Source organism: Macaca nemestrina, chromosome 1 (genome assembly GCF_043159975.1).
Source record: "Macaca nemestrina isolate mMacNem1 chromosome 1, mMacNem.hap1, whole genome shotgun sequence".
NCBI classification, from domain to species: domain Eukaryota; kingdom Metazoa; phylum Chordata; class Mammalia; order Primates; family Cercopithecidae; genus Macaca; species Macaca nemestrina.
In genome coordinates this window covers 36,761,128-36,781,854 of record NC_092125.1, presented here as the reverse complement: position 1 = coordinate 36,781,854, position 20,727 = coordinate 36,761,128, and the positions used below count along the sequence as shown (strand labels likewise).

The 20,727-nt window shown below is 44.1% G+C and overlaps 1 protein-coding gene and 1 pseudogene across 1 annotated transcript in view; one reads left to right on the top strand and one right to left on the bottom strand.

The window, feature by feature from the left end:
- The window catches only part of LOC105484497 (FAM20B glycosaminoglycan xylosylkinase), a 46,433-nt gene extending 35,317 nt beyond the window's left edge, over positions 1-11,116 (bottom strand). Inside the window, exon 1 of the mRNA XM_011746177.3 lies at positions 11,005-11,116. The gene's annotated coding sequence lies outside the window, so the exon portion shown is untranslated. The remainder of the gene's footprint in view (positions 1-11,004) is intronic.
- LOC112427206 (small ribosomal subunit protein eS26 pseudogene) lies at positions 481-1,337 on the top strand (annotated as a pseudogene).
- Positions 11,117-20,727: the final 9,611 nt, after the last annotated feature.

Genomic DNA, 20,727 nt, shown 5'->3' with positions numbered 1-20,727 from the left:
AGGCAGTACAAATGGCATAACTGTAAATAGTTTTCACATGAAAAGCTGGCATAAACTCCCAACCTGGAGTTCTGGAAAGCAGACCTTTATAAGGAATTTTCCTACTGAACCCTGGTTTCAGCCTTAGCGCCATCAGCTACATGAGGCTTGCTACGGAGGCTAATTTACTTATTTACTTTCTTTTTTTATTTTGAAACAGAGTCTCGCTCTATCGCCCAGGCTAGAGTGCAGTGGTGCTATCTCGGCTCACTGCAACCTCCACCTCCTGGGTTCAAGCAATTGTCCTGCCTCAGCCTCCCAAGTAGCTGGGATTACAGGTGTGAGCCACCACATCCGGCTAAGTTTCGTATTTTTAGTAGAGACGGCGTTTTGCCATGTTGGGCAGGCTGGTCTTGAACTCCTGACCTCAAGTGATCTGCCCACCTCGGCCCCCCAAAGTGCTGGGATTATAGGTGTGAGCCACCACACCCAGCTGGCTAATTCACTTTCATTCTACACACACACACACACACACACTCATCTCATTTGATAAATATTGTATAAGGGCAAACTTAAGACTATTAATAAAGTTGTTTTCTGAGAAGAGATATAGATTCCACAGAAAAAAAGTGAGGTCTTAATGTAAAGTCTTCTTTCAAGAATCTCCTCTCCGGTCCATGCCTCCAAGATGACAAAGAAAAGAAGGAACAAAGATCATGTCAAAAACGGCCACAGCCATGTGCAACCTATTTGCTGCATGAACTGTGCCTGATGTGTGCCCAAGGACAAGGCCATTAAGAAATTCATCATTCAAAATACAGTGGAGGCCACAGCAGTCAGGGACATTTCTGAAGAAGCGTCTTTGATGCCTGTATGCTTCCCAAGCTGTTTGTGAAGCTACTTTACTGTTTGAGTTGTGCAATTCACAGCAAAGTAATCAGGAATCAATCTCATGAAGCCCACAAGGACCGAACACCTCTACCTGGATTTAGACCTGTGGGTTCTGCCCCACAACCCCCACCAAAGCCTGTGTAAGGAGCTGAGTCCTTAAAGACTGAAGACAGACCATTCTCTGGAGAAAAATAAAATGGAAATTGTACTTAAAAAAAAATCTGGCTGATGGTGGAGGAACATTTACAGAAAAGCATGTTGGTGTGGGGGTCTACAGATCATGTGATAAATCTCAATGTATGTGGCTGCTGAGGAACATGAGAACACCTGGCCTTAACACTTACTACCTTACTAGAGAGTCCTACAAGCCACCAATGAGATTCCAAGCCTTATTAGAAGTATCCCCTTGAATTGCCCTTTGATTAAGTGACAAGCTCACAATACTACCTCTGAGGTCATAGAGAAGAAATAAATACCAACCTCTGCTCATAGCAACTAAAAGTGAAAGCTATGGTAAAAGTAAACGTAAGTTTCACTTTTTGTGTTTCTAATTTAACGATCAAATGAGGTTCTTATGATTTAAGCAGAACGTAACATGCCTTGTAAACATAAAGCACCACAAGGGAAATGTTCGATAAGAATGTTTCAAGCAGAAGACTAATAACAAAGGAGATCTGAGGCAAAGGGGTGGGATTTCCTAACTGGTATAGAATTATATTTATGCACACAATCTCTTTGCCCTTGATCCTGAGTAGGAACCACAAGGATCTTTTTACAAAATTCTTTGGTAATTGTGGGTTTCAGTAAAACTCTGAAGGTTTGGTGAGTATAGGAGGTAAGACTTGAATTTAATTTTTTTGTTGACTATCTAGAAAGACAGACACTAACAATTTCTCCTATCAAGAGGTGGAGTCAGGGCCAAACACGCTGGTTTACACCTGTAATCCTAGCACTTTGGGAGGCTGAGGCAGAAGGATTGCTTGAGCCCAGGAATTCAAGACCAGCCTGGGTAACACAGCAAGACGCTGTCTCTATTATTTAAAAAAAAAAAAAAAGAGAGAGAGAGACAGAGAGAGAGGTGGAGTCTGTTTTTCCTCCCTGTGAATCTGGGCTGGCTTTGTAACTTGCTCTGACAACAGAATGTTGTGGAAGTGACTGCGTGCCAGTTCTGGGCCTTGGCCTTAAGAGATCTGGCAGCTTCTACTTTCACGGGATCTAGCTACCATGTAAAGAAGCTCAAGCTAAGACTACCAAATGACAAGTGATCTATATGGAGAGAGAGGTCCAGCCAACCCTTGGCTATCCTGGGCACCCCAGCTGAAGTGCCAGACATGAAGATGACACTTGCAAGGACATTCCAGTCCCAGTTGTGGTCTGGCAGAATATAGTCACTGTTGTGACCCCAGCCTATATGATGTGAGCAGGAACATGTGAGACCAGATGACCTATAAAATTATAAGAAATAATAGGCCAGGCACGGTGGCTCACACCTGTACTCCCAGTACTCTGGGTGGGAGGCCAAGGTGAGCAGATCACCTGAGGTCAGGAGTTTGAGACCAGCCTGGCCAACATGGTGAAACCCCATCTCCACTAAAATACAAAAAATGAGCCAGGCATGGTGGCTCATGCCTGTAGCCCCAGCTACTCGAGAGGCTGAGGCAGGAGAATCGCTTGAACCCAGGAGGCGGAGGTTGCAGTGAGTCAACATCATGCCATTGCACTCCAGCCTGGTGACAGAGCAAGAGTCTGTCAAAGAGAGGAAAGGGGAGGAGAGGGGAGGGCAGGGGAGGGGAGGGGAGGAGAGGGGAGGGCAGGAGAGGGGAGGGGAGGGCAGGGGAGGGGAGGGGAGGGGAGGGGAGGGGAGGGGAGGGGAGGAGAACGAACAAATCATTGTCTTAAGCCACTATTATTTTGAGGTAGTCCGTAAAACCCAACATTCTCACATCTCTTCTGCCCCCATCAACTCCTTTTGGGGATACTAAAAATACCAGGGGAGAAGACATAGGGAAATAAATTATGTGACTAAAAACAATTATCTCAGGGAGGGGGTAATCACTAAATTAACCATTAAGTACAAATAAAAATTGATTTGATATATTGTTAGGTCATATTTGTAAATGATTATTAACGGCTTCTGAGGAGCTATAAAAGTCATATGTCATTTATATTAAAGTCATATGTATTTTATATTTTTCTGTCTTCATTGTGTATATTTAGAAAGATACATAATTAACAAAGTCTCTTAAAGGCACCACAAGAAGAAATATATTCTCAACTGGATCATTTACTAAAATCCACTTGCATACTTCAGAGCCCTACTTAAAGCACAGAGCAATCAAGGCTAACCTGACACATTCACACATCGACACAAGTCTGGTTTATAAAGCCTAACCTCTATACTTCGGCCAAAGCATAAATAGCAAAAATCACATCTTTAAGTGCAAAAAAGGTTAGACACACACACACTTTTACCGTGGACTGTCTGGTATACTGTCCTTTTGATTTTTAACTAGCAGTGACAGTAGGGTACTGTGCATATTATTATTAGCTGTTACGAATTTACATCCCCTGTTCCCTAGAAATAAATGTAGTCTCTCCTGACGGTTAGTGGCAGTGATAAGTAAAATTAACAGCATTCAAAAATCTTTTAGTATTGTGTGACAGTCAAGATGTCCAGAAAGTCAAAACCTCCAATATAAAACAGCATTAAGTGTTTATTATCTCAGTAAATGCTGAGTACCCTGGGAAAACCAGCCCACTCCTGCTTTGCTGCCTGCCACAACAGCACGCTATTCTTCCTTTCATCTTCACATGACGGTCTTCAACTAAAAATAAAAACTAATACCAAGTAATAGCATTAATCAGTTTCTACGGATATGTTTTCTTCCTTTCTCTGCTAATTCTCCATTCAAGAAATAGCTTCTTAATTCACCTTTTTATTTTAAATATAAGCTTTCTGTAGCAGAGGGGTTAAAAGCATGTCCTCTGGATTCAGAATGCTGGATGCTTCCTTTACCACCTAATGCGGGTCTTGGGAAAGAGATTTAACTTCTGACCTCTCTGGGTCTCAGTTTCTGCATATAAAAAAAATGAAACAAGAATACTATTACCTAACTCACAGGGTTGTTAAAAATGAATGAGCCAGCTACTCGGGAGGCTGAGGTTGCAGTGAGCCAAGATCATGCCACTGCACTCCAGCCTGGGCGACAGAGCAAGATCCTGTCTCAAAAAAAAAAAAAAAAAAAGATTGAGATCTCTACATGTATTGTGCTAAGATTAGTGCCTGGATGACCCACAGCAATCACTTGTTAGTCATTATCACCATACCAAAACACAAAGATGACCTCCTGAGAGGAGAAAAATGACAAAGAAAACCCTCATTGGAATCAATACACCATAATGTTGTCTTCTTGGTTACATAGTGAGGGGCCAAATCCACATATTGCATTACTAAGAGTTTAGTAGTAATTAGTAGTCTTGTATTTCTGAACCAAATCCTTGCCTAAATTTGAGAAGTAGATAAGACTATGCAAATAGATATCTTCAGAGTGAGTGTCATGCAAAGCAGAAGACTGGGAGGCTGTCACTAATTTGGCCAACCTGTTTCTCTTCTCTACAAAGTTCAATTCTACCACATTCAATGTAACTGAAACAGATGGGAAGCATGAACTTTTCCCATTTCACAAAAAAAGGCTAAAATAGAATGCCTTTCACAACTGTTTTCAGTTTGGAAAATTAGTTCTGTGTTTTAAAGATGACAGCTTTTCATGTGCTAAAGCCCTTAAGATAAGCCTTAAGAGTAATTTAAGAGTACAGGTATACAAAATCTAATTCTCACATAATCCAAATTGGTCCAAGTGTCAGGTTTTCCTTACTGTTTTCACTTCCATTTAAACATTTATTTACATCTGTAAACTCAGAATCCCTTATGTGAAATTCTCTAACAAGTTCCCTCTGAAGGAAGGAAACTAAGACCATCACCAGGCATTAATGAAGCATTAAGGTAGTCTTTCTTGCTAGATGTGAAAGTACAAATGAAGTAGGCAGTAACTGAATAATTTCAATAAGTAAACTGAAAAAAAATAAATCCCTGCAACCTGTCCCATTTAAATCTTGATTTAGGGCAACGCTCTTCCGTGAAAAATGAAAAGAAAAAAACTTTAGCTCATACTGCTGGCAAGTTCTGTTCTAAAAAACCCACACACACAGTAATCTTGACACTACGTGGAAATGAGTAACAATTTGCATTTTCCTTTAAATAAACCAGGTATAATGAAAATTCCCAAGTTCCAGGTATTTCACAGCTCAACTGTCAGTATAGAACCACCATTTAAGGCTAGATCATAGAAGGTAATTCCTGCATAGTGCTGAAATACAGAATTACAAATAAAACAACATTTTCCTTCAGCTTTTCATATGCTTTCCATCTTTAGTGTTCAATTCATTACAGTTCTTGGAAAACCACATAAACTTTATACAACAATAGACCTCGCATTTTTAGCCTTATATTCTATGGTATGTCAAGCTGACAGCCCACACAGATCACTTTCAGAAACAGCAGAACCTCAAACAGATATGTGCTGAAATTACAGCTAGGTGGCTCCAGGCAAGATCCCTCTGTTATAATATGAACACACATACACACACACATTTTTTTTTTTTTTTGGCACATCTGTCTCTTTTAATATACTGTGAGTTTTTTGAGGATGGGATAGATTTTATTCATGTTTTGTACTTCCAAGTAACTTAGCACAGTGCAGGGCCTGTAAGAGGTATCTGATAAGTGTTTGTGGAATAAAAGGAGAGAAGGGCAAGGGAGAAAGACCTTTAGGGTTATAAGAATTTCTTCTAAACTGGCAACTCTCTGGTTTAAAGACTGCCTCTTTCAGAGACATGGGGAAATAAGTCCTACAATGAATTCAGGTATACAGTATATAAAAGATGCAGAAATATCGAATATGTATACCAATTATATGCACTCAATTTAAAGTTGCCACCTTCTGTATATCCTGCTTCCACCTTTCAAGGCCACTGCTATTGCCAACCTGGTTCCTATTATTGGCTGGGATTGAGAGTAAGGACAATTTGGAAATGCTAAAAGGAAGAAAGGAGGTTGTCTAACACACTGCCCAAGGATGATACAAGACAGGGCTGAAATCAGATCTTCAAGTATTATTGGCAGTGCTTTCCAAAACAAGAATCCACACGAGTAAGTACTTTCATATTATTTTGGTTTTTTTCTACAGAAAGAACTACAGGAACATAAATGCACCTATACAGAGCACAAGTTCACAATCTACACCAACGATAAGAAACAAACAAAAAAGGTCTCTGGGCAACAAAAACAGTGGTTACAAAGTTCATACCCTAATACTCGGAGAAGAGCAGGTAGAACATAACTAAGCCTATTTAGCTGCTTTACGTTCAATGTCAGGAAGCTCCTACTCCACAGGTAAGAAGCTGCAAATTTATTTTAATTTTTTATTTTAATTTTTTTCATTTTTTTATTATTATTATACTTTAAGTTCTAGGGTACATGTGCATAACGTGCAGGTTTGTTACATATGTATACTTGTGCCATGTTGCTGTGCTGCACCCATCAACTCGTCAGCACCCAACAACTCATCATTTACATCAGGTATAACTCCCAATGCAATCCCTCCCCCTTCCCCCCTCCCCTCTCCCCATGATAGGCCCCAGTGTGTGATGTTCCCCTTCCCAAGTCCAAGTGATCTCATTGTTCAGTTCCCACCTATGAGTGAGAACATGCGGTGTTTGGTTTTCTGTTCTTGTGATAGTTTGCTAGAAGCTGCAAATTTAAAAGAGGGCAGCAGGGATACTAACAGTAGCAAAAGAGCAGCTTTCCACCACCGAAAGAAGACACAGACTGACAACTGAATCCTACTCAAGTAGATTCAATAATTCAAAAACCAGAGAGGACAACCTACATTTTAAAATAATCTCAGAGCCTCACTCAACTACTGCCAGTCTGCTAGTAACAATAACCAAAGCATATAATACATTGTAAAAATTTTTCCACAAAAGGTATAAATAAAAAAAATTTTGGCATATAATACCTTATTTCCCAACAACATTAGGTAAATGAGGCATTGCTATGTATATAAAGCGGAAAGTTAACATTTGAGAGCATGGAATGATAGACTTCACTGCCTCCCTCTGTACTTGGTTCTGTCCTCTTTACACATTCATAATTTCATATTCCTTGACCTGCCTTTATAACATGCCCAAGTTAGCACCCTCTTCTCTAAAGGGGTTATCTTGCCAGAAAGTACAGACCTTAAACATTTACCAAAGTTCAAGGTCTCTTTTCTGCATCAGCTTACATTTTTCTTATCTCGTACTGGGATGACAGATGCACCCCCCAGATTCTTTACATCGGAGATAGGCATTTCTTCTCTTGTTTTTGATAAGAAAGACCAAATCAGAAGTGAGATCTTTGCATTATGTTCTCTTCTAGGCAGCTCGAGCAGTCATGTTGACATTATAAGTTAGAAGCTCGTTTCAATAGCAAAGTAAGCTTCTGTTCTGCAGCGCAGGCCTATGTTAATAAATTCATTAGTACTTGGGGTTACAGCGACAGTTGAAGGAAAACAGGAAGATATATGTAGGTGTAGAAGAAGGAACTGCTGGAGAAGTACTCTAAGAAGGGAAAACTCCCCTCTTCCACCTTCAAAATAAGGGACAAGGGCAGTCAGGTCAATGCTATTGGCATGCCCATTACCAAGAGCTCTAAGTTCTATTAATGCAAAAACACTGGCTATCAATCCAACTGCCCAATTAGCCTAGCCAGAACAGACTGCAGGAGCAAGGCTGTGAAACTGCACCTGACTGGAACCTGCACAGGCTACTCCCAGGCTGCAGGTGGCTTAGAACACCATATAATCACAGAAGCAAATAACACACCTCTACAGCATGTTTTGAACAGTAATCTGAAACACATTTTCTAGGCTTTTTTTCTTTTGACAAAAAGAGGAACTAAACAATTTAGTATGTACATTAGAATATTTCCCCTTCCCTCATACTGTTGTCCATTTATTCATTCAACTGACAAATATTTATTGTACACCTTCTACATATAGGCACTGTCAGGTGCAGAGAGAAAAATACACAGATACACAGATTACTGTAACAATTACAACCAACTGCAGGGCCTCATTGTAACTGTGCTCCCCATCCCAATCCACAAAACCACCCGGCACTTAGTCCCAGAAGGACCTGACATTCAGATTCGGAAGACAGTCTCCTTTTTTTTTTTTTTGGTTGTTTTTTGTTTCACACCTGTAATCCCAGCACTTTGGGAGGCCGAGGCAGGCGGATCATGGTCAAGAGATCGAGACCATCCTGGCCAATACGGCGAAACCCCGCCTCTACTAAAAATACAAAAATTAGCTGTGCGTGGTGGTGCACACCTGTAGTCCCAGCTACTCAGGAGGCTGAGGTAGAAGAATCGCTTGAACCCAGGAGGCAGAGGTTGCAGTGAGCCAAGATTGCATCACTGCACTCCAGCCTGGTGACAGAGCGAGACTCCGTCTCAAAAAACAACCAAAAAAACAAAGGAGACTGTCTTCTGAATCTGAATGTCAGGTCCTTCTGGGACTACGTGCCGGGTGGTTTTGTGGATTGGGATGGGGAGCACAGTTACAATGAGGCCCTGCAGTTGGTTGTAATTGTTACAGTAATCTGTGTATCTGTGTATTTTTCTCTCTGCACCTGACAGTGCCTGTATGTAGAAGGTGTACAATAAATATTTGTCAGTTGAATGAATAAACGGACAACAGTATGAGGGAAGGGGAAATATTCTAATGTACATACTAAATTGTTTAGTTCCTTTGTCAAAAAAAAAAAAAAAAAGCCTAGAAAATGTGTTTCAGATTACTGTTCAAAACATGCTGTAGAGGTGTGTTATTTGCTTCTGTGATTATATGGTGTTCTAAGCCACCTGCAGCCTGGGAGTAGCCTGTGTAGGTTCCAGTCAGGTGCAGCTTCACAACCTTGCTCCTGCAGTCTGTTCTGGCTAGGCTAATTGGGCAGTTGGATTGATAGCCAGTGTTTTTGCATTAATAGAAGTATCTGGCTTTAGGGTTTTACACCAATGAAATGATAGACACACAAAGTGTAGGAAGCTGAAGTCTGCCCTGAAAGTAAAGGAACAGAAAATTTCATTTAGGAATTTAAAATTCAGAAGAGATAAGAAGCAGAAACTTTAAGGCTGTGTGAAAGGGCTGGAATCTACAAATGGAAATCGAGAGAATGAACTAAAAGTCAAGAAATTATCAATTTAACATAAAATAATTCCATGATATAAAAGATCATAAAAATAAAGATGATAGAAACAGTGATTTCTTTTTCTCTAATCTTAAGAACCAAAAAGAAAAGCAGGGCATGTGTTTTCTAGCTTCCATTAATTCACCAAAACATAGCTATTGTTCTGCTAGTTCTAGAGAAACGAATAGCGCGTACCAATGTCACATTTTCACCAGCCAGAAAAGAAATGCTGTGAACTCCAAGACGTCTTGATCATCTTTAACCTGTATCCATATTTATCACTGCACTTTATCATCAGTGGGGCTGAGAGTCTGAATTATTACACTTGTGTGTGCCTTTTTAATTCTCCTTTGATAAGCAATTTCAAATGAGAAAGGGACTCCTGCTGACTGATTCCATTGTACGGTTCTAGAGGCCAAAGTCCAACATCTTTGCAAACTTTAGAAAAGTTATTAATAGAAAACATTGATTTTAAATCTCCCTGAGATTGGCTATGAGTCTGGGCAAATAATTTAGCATCTTCACCATTTGTACCTCAGTTTCGCAAAGACAGTCGTGATAACAAATCCTATTTGAGGAACTGCTCTAAGCTTAGCTCAAAGATCCTGCATAAACTCAAATGTTTGTAATACATAAGCACACTGAGATCCCTAACCAGATTTTTAGAAATCAACGCCAGTGAAATTTATGCAAGAATTTACAATGCAAGAAGGATAGGCGTGGCTAATAAACGGCAATCTTAACTTGTACCAGATTATAGATTTATAAAGTCCTACAATTTAAAGGCTAAAGGCTAAAAAAAACCCACATTCCTACTTCACTTCCAAGTGAGAAATCAAACCTCCAGAGGGAAGCTGGCTGGGTGGGGAAGATGCTGATATCTGGCACTAGACCCAAGTCGCAATACCAAGCAACTCTCATTTTCCCAAATTAGAAACTCCTTATCCATCCCAATGATGGTATGGCCTTTAAAAGGACTAATAATTCCATAAAGACTAACCAAGCCCTGTTACCCCTACTTTCCCTCCAATTCATCCTTCTACCCCTTGTCTTCCTATCCGGAGACTGGCAGGTTAACAGAAGTCAGATTAGAATGAATCTCTTATCAGAACCCACAATCAAGGACGCAGCTCGACAACTATTCACATTCATCATTAAGGGCAACGTATCGGTCCGCTCTTAATCGCGGGGCCGTCACACCCGGAAATGAAATCTCAAGCGCAGCCCACTGAGGGCTAACATAGCATTCCCTAAGTTGTGCCCTTCTGCGAGCGCCCGGCGCACGACCCCAAGAGACCGCGGGCCCCGGGTACGGTTGCCCCGCCTCCCGCCTCCGGCCTGCAGGTCACTCGCGCTTCCCGGCCACGAGGCGGGCCCAGCAAAGACCCCGTGAGGGCGCGTTCCCTGGGCTGTCGCAACGGGCGCTCCGGGAAACACAAGAGAGACACCGGGGCCAATCGCCTCTGGGGACCGCGGAAGGGGACGAGAGACGGTCACTAGAAGGACCCCTGGCAGCCTGAGGCGGCCCCAGGTGGGGCCCGCGCCTCAGGTGGGCCAGGGAGGTGGCGGCCGAGGCCGCGTCCCTTCAGCCGCGACCGCAGGCAGCGACGCGCGGCCCGAGCTGGTCTCCCAGGAAGCCGCGGGCCCTCGCCCGGGACCCGCCCGCGGCCACTTGGGGACGGCTCAGGGCACCGGTGCCCGGCCCCTCAGGGAGGCGCCCCGCCCCCAGGCGGCCCCAGCCCAGCGCGCGCCACGCACCGCGCCCCGCCCGCGTGCCGGTCCGCATTTTCCCGCCCGCCGCGCCGGGGGCGGGGGTCGCGCGCCCTCCCCCGCCCCCAAGCCACTCACCTGTCGGGCCCTAGGCTCGCTCCATGGCCGCCCGCGCGGTGCGGTGCGGCGCGGGCCCGGCCGCCCCCGCCGCCTCCGGGGAGGGGCAGCCCCACGCCGCGCTCACCGCCCCCAGCCGCCGCCGCCACTGCGGCTCCCGCCCACCCCCGGCCCGGCCATTCCCAGGCCACCTCTCCCCGCGCAGAGCGGCAGTCCCACACCCACCCCCCGCCTCCGCGGCCCCCGACTGTTGGTACCGTCCTAGCGTAATGCCTGCCCCGCGGCCAATCCCAGCGCTCGCTCGGTGCGGCCCCGCCCCTGCCCCAGTAGGCGGCCCCTACCGGACCCGCGCCGGACGGCCCCCCTTAACCTCTTCCGTACCAGGCCCGTCCGCTTAACTCCCTCGGCGCCGGCGCCGGTGCCGGTCTCTACACCTCTCGGCCGCGCCGCCCCGCCCGCTTACATAAACTGGCCTCTCGCTTCTCACTTCCTTCGCTCTTTCTTTTTTCTTTTCCTTTATTTGTCCTCCATCCCCCTCACCCCATCTTCGCTTTTTCTTTCCTGCTTTTCTTGGGTAGGTAGGCAGCCAGGCAGCAGGACTGGAGAGTTGCGGTCCCCTAGGTCAGCTTCTGTTTGTGAGAAGCATTTTCCTTCCTCCTGTTGCTTTTTAAATTTGCCTTGACTTCTGCTCGGAGCTTCTGCCTATCTAAATGTATCCCCCGCCTCTTTTGCCCAGAAAAAGGCTAGCCTTCCCACTGAGTGCAAATGGCTCTTCCTTCGGACCAGAGCAGAGCGTCCTGCTACATACTTTCAGGAGTATCTCACAAAATTATGATTCATTTACTGTAATATTAGTTGTTTTACATCTGTCTTTTGCTAAGGACCGTAAGCCCCATGAGGACAGGTCAGTCGCCCCTGGGTCGCCAATGCCCGACCGCAGTGCACCCAGTGGGCGCGGATAAATGGTGTGAATGAAAGATTCTCCCTTCCATTTGTTTGCTTTCCGCTGACTTTATACAGAGCGCCACTGTGTCCATCCATTTATTCACCATGTACTAAAGCGCAAACTTAGTGTGACTGACCCTGAAATATAATGCAGATTACTCCATGGAATAAGATGCGTGAGGGGGAAAGACTGAGCTGACACCTTTTTCTTCAGGCCACATAGTTCATTTAATCAGTAAGGTGTACTGAACAGAATTTTTTCTTACTGGCTGTATGATATCGGATGTGCCAGTTAACTTTGCTGAGCATCAGTTTCCTTAACTGGAAAATGGGAGTTAATAACTTCACAGGGTTATTGTGAGGATTAAGTTAGGAAATGTGAGGGGAAAGTACTCTAAGATTGTTGTGTAGGATTAGCTGTTATTCATCGGTGTATTTACTGAGCATTTACTATCAGGAGATCCTAGAGAAATAATTGGGCTTGACACCCGCTCCAGACAATGTAGTTAGGGAGGCAGTATCCATCTCTGCAGGGGGCGTACAGTCAAATGCAGAAGGCTTTGTATCAGCCTTTTGCTGCGTGTAGTTGAAAAGGTTTGGAGGTTTAGAGGTCGTTTTCTGGCCAGGGAATATATAATTCTTGGGAAAATGAGCTGGGTGATAATGAGAATCTACCTTATTTCTCTACACAGGAAGATCGGTCTGCCTGCAGTTGGCTAATATCCCTGAACCTTGCTCACTACATCAGGAGATCATAAAGCAAAAGGGTAAATCAACAGTTCCTTTAAGACACTTTACTCAAAAGGATTCTCCTTTCTTGCCTGTAACTCTGACAAGGACAGTGAGGGTGAACGCTCCAACTGTCACTGTTCAGGAAAAGGCCAGCTTATCCTGCAGCCTCAGCTCCCTGGGCGGATGATCCCTTCTGTCTTTAAGGATTTTCAGGTGGGGCAGGGGGCAGTCATTGCCTCTCCAAGCATCCCACTTCAGTGCTTAATTTCGCATCCATCTATCCATCCCACCTACTGCGGGACAGATACACTTCCTCCTTTTCTGTCCTCGGAGAAGGAGAGCCATGGGTTCAGGGCCTCTCTGTGAAAGGCTTTCAGACGACAAAATTGTTCTGCCCCCAAGTTTTCCCTTCTCCGTGCTGCATTACCCAGACCCTTCTCGAGTATATGCATAGCACCAGCACCGTACCTGACACTCCACAATGTCAGTTTCTGCCCTCTCCCCCTGTACTGGGTTATTTTCCAACCAATCAACAGTCAATATATTCTAAGTATTATGAGGGATGCAATCACTTAAGAAGGGCATTTACATGACTAGCACACAGGAAGCAGCTGCAAGGAATAGGGACACTTAATGCAGCACAGACTCTATGATCACTGAAAGAATCACAGTCCAGGAAAACAGTGTGGGCTGGTATTGAGGTGAGCAAAAAAAAAAAAAAAAAAATGGGTAGGAGAAGAGAGGAATAATATGAACCAAAGTTAGGCAGTGCTCTGTGAACTTACAGCTGCCATCTTCAGCAGATAGGCATGACAGGACAATTGTTCATTTGTTTGTTTATTCATTCATTCGCTGATGCATACATTCATTCATTTAATGAATGTCTACCAAATGCCAGGCACTGAGTTACCAGACCATGCAAAGATGAAGAAAGCCTGGTTCCCATTCTTGAGAAGCTGGCAGGAACCCCAATTAAGGAGGTCTAAGCACTTTGTCAAAACTCCTGTGTTGCTCCTTTTACCACTCATACGATGTATGGTTCTACGTGTCTTTATCTAATCTCCTCTTCATCTTTCTTCCTTGTTCCCAAACTGCAAGGATTTTTAAAGACATACACTATTTCATTTTTATTCCCACTTGTAGAGTGCCTCATACAAAGTACCTTCTCCACATTGATGTGTTGAAGCTTATTGAGTTAAATACCAGAGCAGGAATTTGGCTGTCCCCCTCCAGCCAAGGGTGGTAGGCATCCTTAGCAGAAGGAAGGATAGTAGCCCCAATGTGGAACCCCAATCTTGGAATTAGCCTCAGTGTGGAACCCACCAGAAGCTTGTCTGTGGCCTGCAGAATTCAATAGGAACACCTGTGCTTGGCATTTACTGCCATAGTCACCTTTTCAGGCCCATTTTCTGCTAATTCCTTATCCTCCACCCTAAGGGGCTCACTTGCTCGCCTTTCCCTGCCCTTATGGTTGTGATCACATTGATTCTTCCTCCAGGAAATCCACCTCACTCCCACCAGTAAAAATGTTATACAGCTTTCAGTGCTTCTTGTTCATGAAGCCTTTCATAGCCTTCCCAACTGCACATGCTTTCCTTGGCTTCTGAGACCCAGCACTTTATTTGTAACTGTCTTGCGGTGGGGTGTATTGAAGTCTTTGGGGATCTGTCTGACCCCGTTCCCTGGGTTGTATTGACATCTGCGTCTTCTGTAACACTAACACGGCACATGGCCCATGGTAGCCGTGCAATGCTTGAAAGGAAAGTTTGAGAACAGGTACTGCAGAGCAGGGAATTGAGCCCCAGAGACTTGTTTCTTGGTCCCTTCATCATTGTAAGCATTTTCCTTAAACTGTTTCAGAATTTCCAAGTCTCTGCCAATGTGTCAAGCCCTAGGACTCCAATAACAGTCCAGCAATCCCAAGTTAGAAGGAGGATATTGTCTCAAGGTGCTTTTGCATACACGAAGGCAAAATACACACGCATGCATGCACACACAGTTTCTTTTAACCTAGATAATACAGCCATCATGATGGATCCCTCTGAAACTAATTAAGTTAATTCTACATCAAGCAAGTTGAGAGGAGCCCTAGGAAAGCTCACGCTGTTCCAAGGTGCCAGGAGCCTGGGGTGTGACAGGGAAGGCTAGTGAGTAAAGGAGCACATGTATCTCTTTGTTTCCTTCCAGGAGCATGTGCCCTGCCTCAGCTGCTTCCCAGGCAGGTTTGTTCTCTGCACTGGGCTGTCTGTGGACAGCTGCTTCTGCATTTCTTTCCCAATGGGGCAAACTCCTTTCTTTCATTTTGCCACCAGCTCTGCAGAGCTACTCCCAGCCCGCCTCTTGCTTATAGCAACGGACTGCCCACTTACCCCATCACGTGGCACCCCTGTCAATGCCATCTGAGCAAACAACTCACATCCCAGGGACAGCATCATGAGCCACATACATACACAGGCACACCCAGCTTCTCTGCTGAGACATTCGGGCTGCGGATTCTGAAAGTGGTGGGAATCTTTCGGTTATTTTTTCACTCTAACAATATTATTTTTAAGAAAAGCTTTATTGAGATATACATACCACAAAACTCACTTGCTTAAAATATACTCAATGTCTTTTAGTATATTTACAGAGTTGAGCAACCGTTAACATAATCTAATTTTAGCACATTTTCATCACTCCCAAAAGTAATACGGGTTGTTTTCTCTTTTATTCTGAAAATATATTTACCTAATTTTGTTCTTTAAATCTGCACAGTAAAAGCAAAAAGAAAAATACATTAATGGATATGTTAGATTTCTAGAGTTAGTAAGAAATGCAGAGAAGTTGTGGCTCTCAAAGCTGTGTTTCACTTAACTGTCATGTATGGCTATAGAAATTTGTTTAACTACCCCAAAATGTACACTTTTTTGTGGTATATATGCTTCAGTAAATGTCCAGGGCCACATCTTTGACATTTTCCAGTTTGTTGTGAATTTCTCTAATGCCACATATGACTCTTCAAGGGATTGGGTGGAGACAATACTGCAAATTCCGCATTGCTAATTCCCACAAGGCAATACTTTTGTAATATGCCTAGGATGGTACCACAGGCATATTGGTATTTAATACACATTGTTTTGTTGTTGTGATGGAAGCTCTTTAATGTTTATTGACTCAATTCAATGCACGAAGTAATTGCAGCCACATGGAAGTTCTGGGTTCCTCAGACTTCTCTTTGAGACCTTGCTTGGAAAGCCAGGAAGCTTCTACCATCCATGGATAATGTGGTAAGGAGTTCAGCAGAAGGCTCTTATCCATGGATAATGCGGTAAGGAGTTCAGCAGAAGGCTGTCTGAGCCTCTCTCATGGCTGGCTGAGGGATGTGCTAGAAGACAGTTCTCAGCCTGGCTGCAGAGGAGCTTTTTTTTTTTTTTTTTTTTTTCTGACAAAGTCTCCCTCTGTCGCCCAGGCCGGAGTGCAGAGGCGCAATCTCAGCTCACTGCAACCTCTGCCTCCTGAGTTCAAGAGATTCTCCTGCCTCAGCCTCCTGAGTAGCTAGGACTACAGGCGCGTGCCACCATGCCTGGCTAATTTTTGTATTTTTAGTAGAGATGGGGTTTTGCCACATTGGCCAGGCTGTCCTCAAACTCCTGACTTCAAGTGATCCTCCTGCCTTGGCCTCCCAAAGTGCTGGGATTACAGGCTTGAGCCACTGTGCCCAGCCCAGAGGAGCTTTTTAAATAGCTCTATGCCTGTCCCCATCTGCAAAGATTTGAATTTAATAGTCTTGTGGTGAGATCCTAGCAAGAATATTTTTTAAAACCTCTAGTTTATTCTAAGTTGCAACCAAGGCTGAGAACCACTGTCCTACTAGTGACTAAGCCAGGGCCATGTTAATAGGTTGAATCATGTGAAATTGTCATCTTTATAGGGCAAAGTTGAACATGGACAATTTTATATAGTTCAATCTAATATACAGGCAATTGGGTTTTATTCTCAAGGCAAGATAGCTTGGTCTTTTTGGTAACCTTCTATAGGAAGCCAGCCATTTCTCTCCAAGTGCTTATCCTGCTGTAAGCAAGCATGAGAAAGATGTGACAAGAAAGTCAGTGCTCTGTTGCTCAAGATGCCGCCCCTTGGTGGACCAGACCCCCTACATCTTTCCTTCCAGTGGGGCTTAGACATAGAACCCTGTGGCTGTCAGGCATGAAGGGAAATGAGCAAAGCAGGCCAAAGGTGAGGCAACCAGAAGGATTGAGGGAACATGACGTACCAGAGAGCCTGATCCCTCCTTCAAAGGCATTTACATTTCTGTGTGTGTGTGTGTGTGTGTGTGTGTGTGTGTGTGTATACACACACATACACAGAGCAGGCCAAATCATAGACATCTATGGGTTGAAATCTAGTCTTCAGTCCTACAGTTTGTGATCCTCTCCTGGAAGGTAGATGTTTGTGGCACAGGGAGGTGACCCAGAACAGAGGAGGACAAGGTACTCAACACAGTGGGACTATAAGCCCAGAGAGAAAGAACCAGTACCTCACTGATGCCTGCTATACCCCTCGGGGCCCATGGGTGAAATGGTGAGGTATGGCATGTAGGTAGGGAGATCCCTCAGGCAAGGGAATACAGGGGACCACTGAAGGGAATGTGCTAGGATTTTCAGAGATGTTAGCAAAGCTTTGGAAGAAATGGTAATACCAGGCTGGTATTTCACCATGGCAATGCACAAGAAAGGCTCTCGGCATGGCACGGTAGCTCACGCCTGTAATCCAAGCACTTATGGAGACCAAGGTGGGCAGATCACCTGAGATCGGGAGTTCGAGACCAGCCTGACCAACATGGAGAAACCCTGTCTCTACTAAAAATACAAAATTAGCTGGGCATGGTGGCGCAAGCCTGTAATCCTAGGTACTTGGGAGGCTGAGGCAGGAGAATCACTTGAACCCAGGAGGCAGAGGTTGAGGTAAGCCAAAATCGCACCATTGCACTCCAGTCTGCGCAACAAGAGCAAAACTACATAACTCCATCAATAAAAAGAAAGAGAGAAAGAGAGAGAGAGAGAAAAAGGGGGAGGGAGGGAGAGAGAGAGAGAAAGAAAGAGAAAGAAAAAAGAAAGGAGAAAGAAAGAAAGAAAAAGGGTCTCACTTAATGTGACCACTACTCATCCTACCAAAACTATCAGTTGTCTTAGACTCATCTTTCTCACCCCCACCTCTGATTAGCATGAAGTTCTGCTGACTATGGCTGCTAGAGACTTCGCAATCCACCTCCTTCCTTCCAGCCACCCAACCACTGCTCATATTCAGGCACCATTTTCTCCCCATTGGATTATGACAACGGTTAATTTTATGTGTCAACTTGATTGGGCCATGGGATGCCCAGATAAATATCATTTCCAGATATATCTGTTAGGGTGTTTCTGGAAAAGATTAGCATTTGAATTGGTGAACTGAGTCAAGCAGATGGCCCTCCCCAGTGTGGGTGGACTGTATCCAATCTGTTCAGGGTATAAACAGAACAAAAAGGTAGAAGAAGGTTGAATTTGGTCTCTGACTACTTTAGCTGGGATGTGGGTCTTCCCCTGCCCTTGCTACCCCTGCTTCTCAGGCCTTCAGATCTGGACTGGAATCTATACCATTGGCCCTCTGGCTGTCAGGTTATACCACCAGCTTTCCTGGGTCCCCAGCTTGCAGTCAGCAGATTGTGGGACTTCTTAACTTCCATATTCACATGAGCCAATACCTTCTTATAAGTCCCTTTCTAGAGAGATGTATATATATAGATCCTATTGGTTCTGTTTCTCTAGAGAACCTTGACTGATACAGATTTCATGCTATGGACTGAGTGTTTGTGTCCCTACAAACTCATAACTTAATGGTATATGATGAACAACTTCTATATTATTACATATTTTTACTATAACATTTTCTTAAATCACAACATTTTTCAAAGATCTTTGGGGCCAGGCATGGTGGCTGATGCCTGCAGTCCCAGTACTTTGGGAGGCCGAGGCAGGCAGATCACCTGAGGTCAGGAGTTTGAGGCCAACCTGGCCAACATAGTGAAACTCTGTCTCTACTAAAAATAAAAAAATTAGCCGGGCGTGATGGCGGGCACCCGTAATCCTAGCCACTCGGGAGGCTGAGGCATGAAAATTGCTTGAACCTGGGAGGCGGAGTTTGCAGTGAGCTGAGATCGCACCATTGCACTCCAGCCTGGGGAACAGAGTGAAACTCCATTTCAAAAAAAAAAGATCTTTGGTATTCCATGCTGAGGTTATACTGAAGTTTGTTTAGCCTGTTCCTTGTAAGTTAGACATTTAGGCTGCTTGCATTGAGAATTTTTTAATAAAGGTCATGGGGCAGACATGCATAACAGAGATGGCGGTGATCTCCCAGGACCCAGGCACATGTGACACAGAGGGAACTTGTCATGGATACAGCACAGTTCCACTCCAAAGGCTCCTGGAGAATCCATAAGCAGCTGGAATTCTCCTCTTTGATGATTCATCCAGATGTCAAGGGCAGAACACCCTCTGGCCTTCTTAGCTAGCTGCCTGCTCATCAGTGGCTTATCCAAGAAAAGGCAAAGTTCATTATCTTTCACATGTCTGCAGTTTTTCATTTTTCTCCTTTCTCCTCTTTCCCCACTTCTTATTTTGGCTCTGATGTATGAACTAAAGCTATTATTGGTTTCCCCTGTATACAAGTAAATGGTGCCCTAATAATTAACCCTGTGTCTTTGAATTATTCTTTGATACTATTATACACAGTCTTTCTGTGCTCATTCTTGTAGCTAAATGGTGTGCTTATTCAGGACCGTGTTCTATGGCACTAACTTCTGGTGGATGCTGTGTGACTGTATTGGCCCATTTGACTCCAGCCCATAATGTGAAGGAAGGCAGTTTTCAGCATCACAGGTTATAAAATGCACCAAAGAATGACATAATGACACAAATAAATATAGAATGCTCAATGAAAAGCTAAGTACTGGAGAAACTTACAAGGAAAATGAAAATAATTCCAGCCCTTCAAGTCTTACCTTCCTCCATACACAAACACAGACTGGCAATTCACAAGTAAATGCAAGGTTTTCAACATCCAACAGTTTGTAGTCATGAAGAAAAAAGTCAAAAGTAAAACACTCCATACAGTGCCTTTCCTTGTCCTTTTTAAAACTCAAAAGAGGCACAAGCAACAACATTCTCCTTCTGAGTTGAAACCAACAGGAGCTGAGGCTGTCCTGGGACAGTGGTCCTTTTATGAACTGGGAGCGAAGACTGGGCTTATTCACAGGACTTGTGGGGCAGTTGGACCATACCCTTTCTGGGCTGCTTGCCAGTGTGTGGTTTGGGCTGGGCCTTGATGGGACTGCTGACCTCCAGAGGGCAACATGAGGTGTGCTTTTGAACCAGCCTTCCTTCGGGGAAGCTTTAATGTCAAGTATGAGATGTGGCTCTTGATAGATTTTCAATCCTCATTTCCTGAGCTGCTGCTGTGTGCTGGGCATGGGGACAATAAGGACACCTTGCTGGCCTGTGCAGGATCCCAGTCCAGTGGGGAGATTGACACATAGGCCCAGAATCACAGTAAAATCTTTTCATGCCATCATTTGTATAACAGACATCTACTGGTCAGCTCTTTAAACCAGCTCCACGATTCCAAAAGAGGAAGGGTTTCATAGAGGCTGTCTGGTTGGAAAGGGGTAGCTAGGGCACTAGATGGAAGCAGTTTTTTCATAGATTATACACTGCAGGCTATAAATATAGCAAAATTTTCCAAAGGTGTTTTTATTCATATACATATGATTAAAAAAATATTTCTCAGTTTCCATGTCATTACATATATTGCCACACTCTAAAATGGGTTTTTCTTATTTGATTATTACTTGGGGTGGTAGGGGAGGCACTAATAGACACAATAGATAGTAAGAGGCAGTACATTCTCCCTAAACCACTCCTCAGGCTGCATTAAGTACAGAGGATGCCATCTAACACTGCCTCGAAGCAAGCAGGGGCTTGCCATGCAGGAGGGGAGTCAGCAAGCAAATGCAAAATGCAGTACAACTTAGCAAGTGTTGCTCATTCA